This window comes from Magnolia sinica, chromosome 6 (genome assembly GCF_029962835.1).
Source record: "Magnolia sinica isolate HGM2019 chromosome 6, MsV1, whole genome shotgun sequence".
Lineage (NCBI taxonomy): Eukaryota > Viridiplantae > Streptophyta > Magnoliopsida > Magnoliales > Magnoliaceae > Magnolia > Magnolia sinica.
In genome coordinates this window covers 100,627,791-100,634,568 of record NC_080578.1, presented here as the reverse complement: position 1 = coordinate 100,634,568, position 6,778 = coordinate 100,627,791, and the positions used below count along the sequence as shown (strand labels likewise).

Here is a 6,778-nt window from a genome sequence, read left to right as displayed (position 1 = left end):
AGATACGGTGTCTTATAAATAATCCATCAGATTAACATGAACACATTTGTGCAAAATGAAATAAAGATTAATGGATAAACGTCAATGGATCACATGGTGTGGGGCCGGGTCCACCTCCATGATTATTATAAAATATTTTTATCAGAATATCAAAATCTTCAAGTGGTTACACCAGGACGGATTGAACCCATCAGGTACATGCTTTTCCATGTGACCATCGCATCAATTCTAGACCATCCGTTGCTCAAATGGTCTTCTCTATCGGAAAGATCTCATTAAATTAGCCCAACTTGCTTTTTGTATCAATTTATGTCCAGAAAAGGTAAGACTCAGTGAGTGCAACTCGGCTGTGACCGCAGGTGAGACCCTGGACTCACCCAAGACGGTGCGTCCTTGCTGTGGGTTCACCAAGTCGATGAGCCAACCTGACGAGTCAGTACTGAGTCTCTCAGGCAGGAAGTATGTTAGCTCGAAATCCCAAAGAGTACAGTTGAGTCAGCTGAGTTACGAGTAAGAGTTACCAAGTTCTACAACTCATGTGTTCAACTGTTACGGTGACCATATAAACAAGATGCAAAAAGCCTGAGTTAATGGACGCATAGACCCAGATGAGATTAAACACTATCAGTTTGTTTAAATCACAAAGACAGTTGAAACTATCACAATCAACCGTTTTATAGGGATTGACCGAGTGAATAGATAAATACTAGTATTAAGTTGTAAAAAATGTTAAGAAAGCTTAATAGCATTTAATTTAGTAAAGGTGAGAGATCAAAGTAGCATCATACAAGGTACACTTGATATACATGAATTTGAAGAAGTTCAATTAGATGAGGATTTTCCTTTTTTTCTTTTTCTTTTTTTTTTCTTTTTTTTATATATAAATGATGAAATGGACTCGTGTGCAGGAGGGAGAGCACCAAGACTTACATATATTGATGAACGGGTGCATGACGGACTTTCCATGTGACATGACCCGCAATGAGCCTAACACTAGATATACACAGGCAGGCCTTCTGTATACATGTTTGTTGGGTGGTCCGGACAGTTTGCATCAGCGGTCTGAAGGTGGAGTTGATAGGTACTGGCACCACTCATCAGGCATCCTTTGTTGGGGATTTGAGCTGCGGATTCACACAGATCTAGATCTAGGATAGCAATTCAATAGTAACAAGCAATCACAGAAGAATACAAAGTTTTAATGCGGAAAACCCTTGCGGGAAAAAACCATGGCATAAAGCGACAGAAATCCACTATGAAAAGAAATTACAAAGAGAGAGGACTTACCCGATTCGAACAACCTCGAATCTCACCCTTGCTACACCATTTAATGACCCTAGAACCCCTTTAGAAAGCTTTATAATTATTTCTCATACCTTAAAAAAGCCTAGGGACACCTATTTATAGTTTAGGCAACTTCCATTTCGCACCCTTGCGAAAATTGACTCAAATTTCCGTAGTCCGCATTAAATCCGGAAATGAATCTGCATAACCTCGACTGGTCATGCAAATTGCTCGACCAGTCAAGGGACCCCTACGACCGGTTGAGCTATCCCCATGACCGGTCGAGCGGCCCGGACAGCAAAAGGTGAGCTTGTTAGACTTTGAGTCGAGCAGTGCTCGACTAGTTGAGCAGCTCCCTCGACCGGTCGAGGCTAACCCACAACCGGTCGAGTAACCCAGAAAAGTCGGATTTAAGACTTCTGACAACATCCCTCTTCTCATCTTAAGCATCCGTAGTGCTGTTGTTGTCAGGGGTATTGCCAGTATGTCGAAGTCTTTTGGGGCCTGTGGTATCAAGGGTAATCATATATAGTTCAAAAACCTAAAAACTAGACTCAATTCGATGTCTAGCAGGGTCCGATTGACCTGAAGACTCTACTTCAATCATCTTGATGTTTAATGATTAGACTAAGAAGTGTTTGGAATAACAACAGATGTTTATGATAGTATGATTATAAAATAGAGGATTAATCTGATTAAGCAATGCATGGCAAGGTGGTAATTGCGTGTCTAGCTAAGCTGTGAGGTCAGGTGTTTGAAACCTTTCTCCCGCTTTGATTTTTTTTTTTTTTTTTTGGGTGTTTGTTTAAAAGACATTTAACTCAACGAGTGACTTGGTTCAGATCGTGCCAAGTCCCGTCGAGTCAACCAAGTTGACAAGATGATTTAGTGAGTCTTAGCGAGTCAGAAGCTAATCTCCATCATCAGCAAGTTTCTAAGCGACTCGACTAGAAATCCTGTCAGGTTGGCTAAGCCAAGTTTTGAGTCGAATCACCCAGTTTTAGAACTATTGGGGCAAGCAGCTCATTTCCAGTACGTGAAGATTATCTTACACAAGGATCTCTCCCATAAGCACACATGCACGCACCTTTACATGTGACCACACATCCCAACCTGGTATGTGTGACGGATTCATCAGGCGTGCCCCACTATGTTGATGACCTGGCCCAAAAAAAAAAAAACCTAGGGCAATCAACTCATCAGGCAGTGCACTATGCATGTAGAAAACAATGGACTGTTTAAGATTAGTTGCATGTGTCCACATTCAATGTATGCATGCAGCCCACCTGGTGATTCGACTGACCTGATTTAAGGTCCAGGTCGTCTACACAGTGGACCCACCTGATGAACTGCCCGGATATCCCACATGGATACAAATCACGTACAGCCAATGTCGTTATCGTATCACATATTGTAATATGGGTCGAATCATGTATTGAATCGCAAATCCTACCGTCAATCGTAAGATTTTTTCTGATTTCTTAAAAAGAAATGAAAACATATGAAAAAATACAAATAAATCAGGGAAAAAAAAAAAAACTCATCAGCAATCCATTTCCCATCAATATGCCATAAAAAATAATCGCATATCATGATTCATGATGTTATCATTTGAGAACATGCATACTGTATACATTTCATGTGTAGAATGGTAAAAAGGGTAAAAAAAGAAAAAGATAAAAAATGGGTAAATCGAAAGAAGCTAAAAATGAATAAGCATAGGAAGGAGCCTTTTTCATGCTTTAAAAGCAGAGGGATAAAAAGAAAGAAGAAAAAAATTGTACGATAATTGTTTTTGGGGCCATTTACAAAATTCTACAATTATCGTACGATTCTACACAATTTGTACGATAATTGTACAATTGGAAACGGATATATTTGTACGATATCGTACAATTGGCTACTCCCCCTGCCACCAGCCCCGTGGCTGGTGGTCGGTGCTCTGTGGGCCTCACCATGATGTATCTGTTTCATACATTCCGTTCATCCATTTTTAAAGATCATTTTAGGGCTTTTTCCCAAAACTTAGATGGATATAATTCTCAGGTGGACCACACCACAGGAAAACAATAGTGATTGGATATCCACTATTTAAATCCTCCTAAGGACCGGTGTACTGTTTATTTGACATCCAACCTGTTGATTAGGTCATACAGACCCAGATTAAGGGGAAAAACAAAGATCAGCTTGATCCAAAACTTTTATGGCCCCCAAAAAGCTTTTAATGGTCGACTTTCATTGAACACTGTTTCCTGTAATGTGGTCCACCTGAGATTGTGATATAACTAATTTTTGGTCTCATGGCATAAAATTATCTATTAAAATAGATGGACGGCATGGATGAAACAAATACATCATTGTGGGGCCCACAGAGCACCGACCACCAGTCATTCGCTGTGGCAGGGGGAGTAGCCAATCCGTATCCTGTACAATTATTTAATATTTGCAATTTGGGTGTACGATTTGAATGGTATGCCCATACGATATGATATAAATTTCAAATCGTGAATATGATATGAATTGTACGATTTGGACAACACCGCGTGCATCAGATGTGGAGAGCACCACGGCGGCATTCAATAATTCTCATATATGAAAAGCAATGGTGTAGATGGATAGGTGGCTGACCCTTGGGACCTTAAACAGCTTCATTTTTGCTTCCTCCAGAGTCTTCTACCCTTTTTCTTGAATTGCATTTTGCACAAGCCGTAACCTGAAACAAAATGTAAATGTTAAGAACGAAGGGATGCCTTAAACAAGCAATCCGGAAGAAAATAATTTAAGGGCGTTTGGATAGTAAGTTGTGTAAGATAAGCTACTTATTCCACTAGTACATGAGCATAGATAGTTATGTAACTATTTTAATATGGGAGAGCAGCACACAGCGCACGTGCACAGACATAGATAGTTATGTAACTATTTTAACATGGGAGAGCGGGGATAGCTGTGTTTCATGTTTATTTTGCTGATCCTATAATATGGTGAAGTTATGGCCATTGATAGAGTGGAATGGCATAGAAGGATTCACGTAGCCAACCCCAATTATTTTGGGTAAGGCTTAGACGATGATGACAATATTGGTTGTATGAACCTTTTTGGAATAAACACAAGAGTAAACCTTCCATTCTCCATCTCTTTTCAAGGTCTAATTCTTACCAATTGGCCACATGGGGCTGATCAAACCACTTATCAGTTATCAGTGTATTGTTGTCATTTAAGGAGAACTTCAATCTAAAGTCTAGATCTGCTTAACATATTACATGCATTAGATTCCACATACTTGACACTGAAACTAAGATTCCTTGTGATATTCGGTTATTAGATTCAGATGTCAATGATGATAAACAACCAGTACTCAGTATATCAATGAGAAAACGGAATGCGAAAAGAAAACTGCTACAAGAAACTATAAAGCATACCAGATTTTCCCAATTCCATTCACCGCCTCGTGAAACCGGCAAAACTTGATCGATGGTCATGTTGTCACGAGAAGAACAATATCTGTTGACAAAAGGGATGGCGTGCAAAATTAATATCAATGCTTTAGGAAGTAAACAAACAAATCACAAGCCATCAAAAACTGATAGGTAAACATGCATTCATGATCAAAATGCAATAGGAAGATACTAGCCATTTCTCATTCCTTTATTGAACATGAATTACATACAAAGCGTCAAGAAATCTGGTAGAATCACAAACTAGAAACTAAACAGAATCCGAAAGCAATGAGAGGTTGATATGATGGACCACGGATTGGGAGAGCTTTGCAAAGCTAACACAGGGGAGGACATGAGGTCGAGCACCATCTTCCTCAAGAGGATGACTATTCCGAATCCACGGAATTTCTCTGGACTCCTCACAGAGACTTCTCGAATCCACGAGGGAAGAAAGCAAGAAATAGAAATAAATTCTAATAAATTCGAAATTGATTAATGAATACCTAAAAACGAGTTCACAACCCTTTAAATAGGGGTACCAAGCAATGGGAAAGAAATCAAAATCAAACTACAACTAAAACTCCTAGAATTCATGACTTACTATAAATAGTAAACTTACTATTTATAGATGGTCGTGATGTCTACTAGTGCACAAGGTTTTCGGCCAAAAATAGTAAGTGCCCTATTTAGCTTCGCCAAACCGTTCTCCTACTTATTCTAAGTTCTTTTCACGTTGGACGCAACTCCTAAAGCCCGACGGATGAAGAGTTATAATCAAACTACAACTTACTATTTATAGTAAAAATGAAATTAAATCAGGGAAACGATCGTCGATTCAAGGGTATTTCGCAAATCTAGCTTGCGCAACCCGGCATAATGGGGTTCGTTAGCTGAAGTAGCTCGTTTTACCCCAAAATCATATATTTTACGTCAGATAACTCATTCTGGATTGTGAGATACGCCCGATCTAAGGTCCGACGATCTGGATCACTTTTGTCATCGACCGAGCCTTTTCTGATCCATCTTGTCCATCAAACTGTCCGCAACCCGCTCTACATCAGTCCCCTCCACTTCAAAAGAACTCATCCTGGAGTTCTCATCCTGCTCTGGTTCATGATACTCGGTCAGGTCCGCGATGTTGAAAGTCCATGAGATCGCCATGTCATCTAGAAGATCAACAACATAAGCATTATCATTGATCTTTCGGATGATTGGTACCGGTCCAATATTTTTATTCTTAAACTTGTTGTACATTCCGGTCGAAAATCTTTCTTTGCGCAAATGGACCGTTACTTGGTCGCCCACCTCAAATACTTTTTGTTGCCGATGCTTGTCCGCTTGATCCTTATACTTTTCGTTCGAGGCATATAGCTTGGTTTGTACCTCCGCATGAATGCTCATGATCTTGTCTGTCATATGTTCTGCTACAATACTCATGCCTAGGAACTTGGGTAGAGGGACCAAGTCTAGCGTGTGGCGAGGTACTCGTCTGTAAATAACCTGGAACGAGGATTTCCCTATCGAGCGGTTCACCATGTTGTTAAATGCAAACTCCGCTTGAGACAAAGCCAAATCCCACTGCTTCGGTTATTCTCCTGAAATACATTGAAGGAAGTTTCCCAATGTGCGATTCACAACCTCAGTTGACCATCAGTCTGTGGGTGGTAGGCGCTGCTGAACTGAAGTCGTTTATCGAATCGAGTCCACAAAGTCCGCCAAAAGTGGCTTATGAACTTCGTGTCGCGGTTAGAAGTAATAGTCTTGGGAACCACATGTAGCCGTCAATTTCTCTGAAGAATAGATTCGCCACGTGTGTTACATTGAGAGTCTTTTTGTATGGAATAAAGTACGCCATCTTAGAGAAATGATCTACTACCACGAACACTGAATCCATGCCGTGTTGTGTTCATGAGAGACCAAGCACGAAGTCCATAAATAAATCCTCCCAAGGGTCATCAGGCACGGGTAACGGGGTGTAGAGGCCCGTATTATGAGATTACCCCTTGGAGGTCTGACAAATATAACAACGTTGGACTGTCTTTCTCACATCACGTACC

At 40.4% G+C, this 6,778-nt stretch overlaps 1 protein-coding gene and 1 long non-coding RNA gene across 2 annotated transcripts in view; one reads left to right on the top strand and one right to left on the bottom strand.

Annotated features, from left to right (window-relative positions):
• The window catches only part of LOC131249273 (disease resistance protein SUMM2-like), a 107,454-nt gene that overhangs the window by 76,138 nt on the left and 24,538 nt on the right, over window positions 1-6,778 (top strand). The window lies entirely within an intron of this gene.
• On the bottom strand, window positions 1,711-5,036 carry LOC131249277 (uncharacterized). Its single transcript, XR_009172782.1, has 3 exons — window positions 4,704-5,036; window positions 3,913-3,997; window positions 1,711-1,788 (listed from the first exon to the last, which is right to left on the bottom strand). It is a non-coding gene; the product is annotated as an uncharacterized LOC131249277 (long non-coding RNA).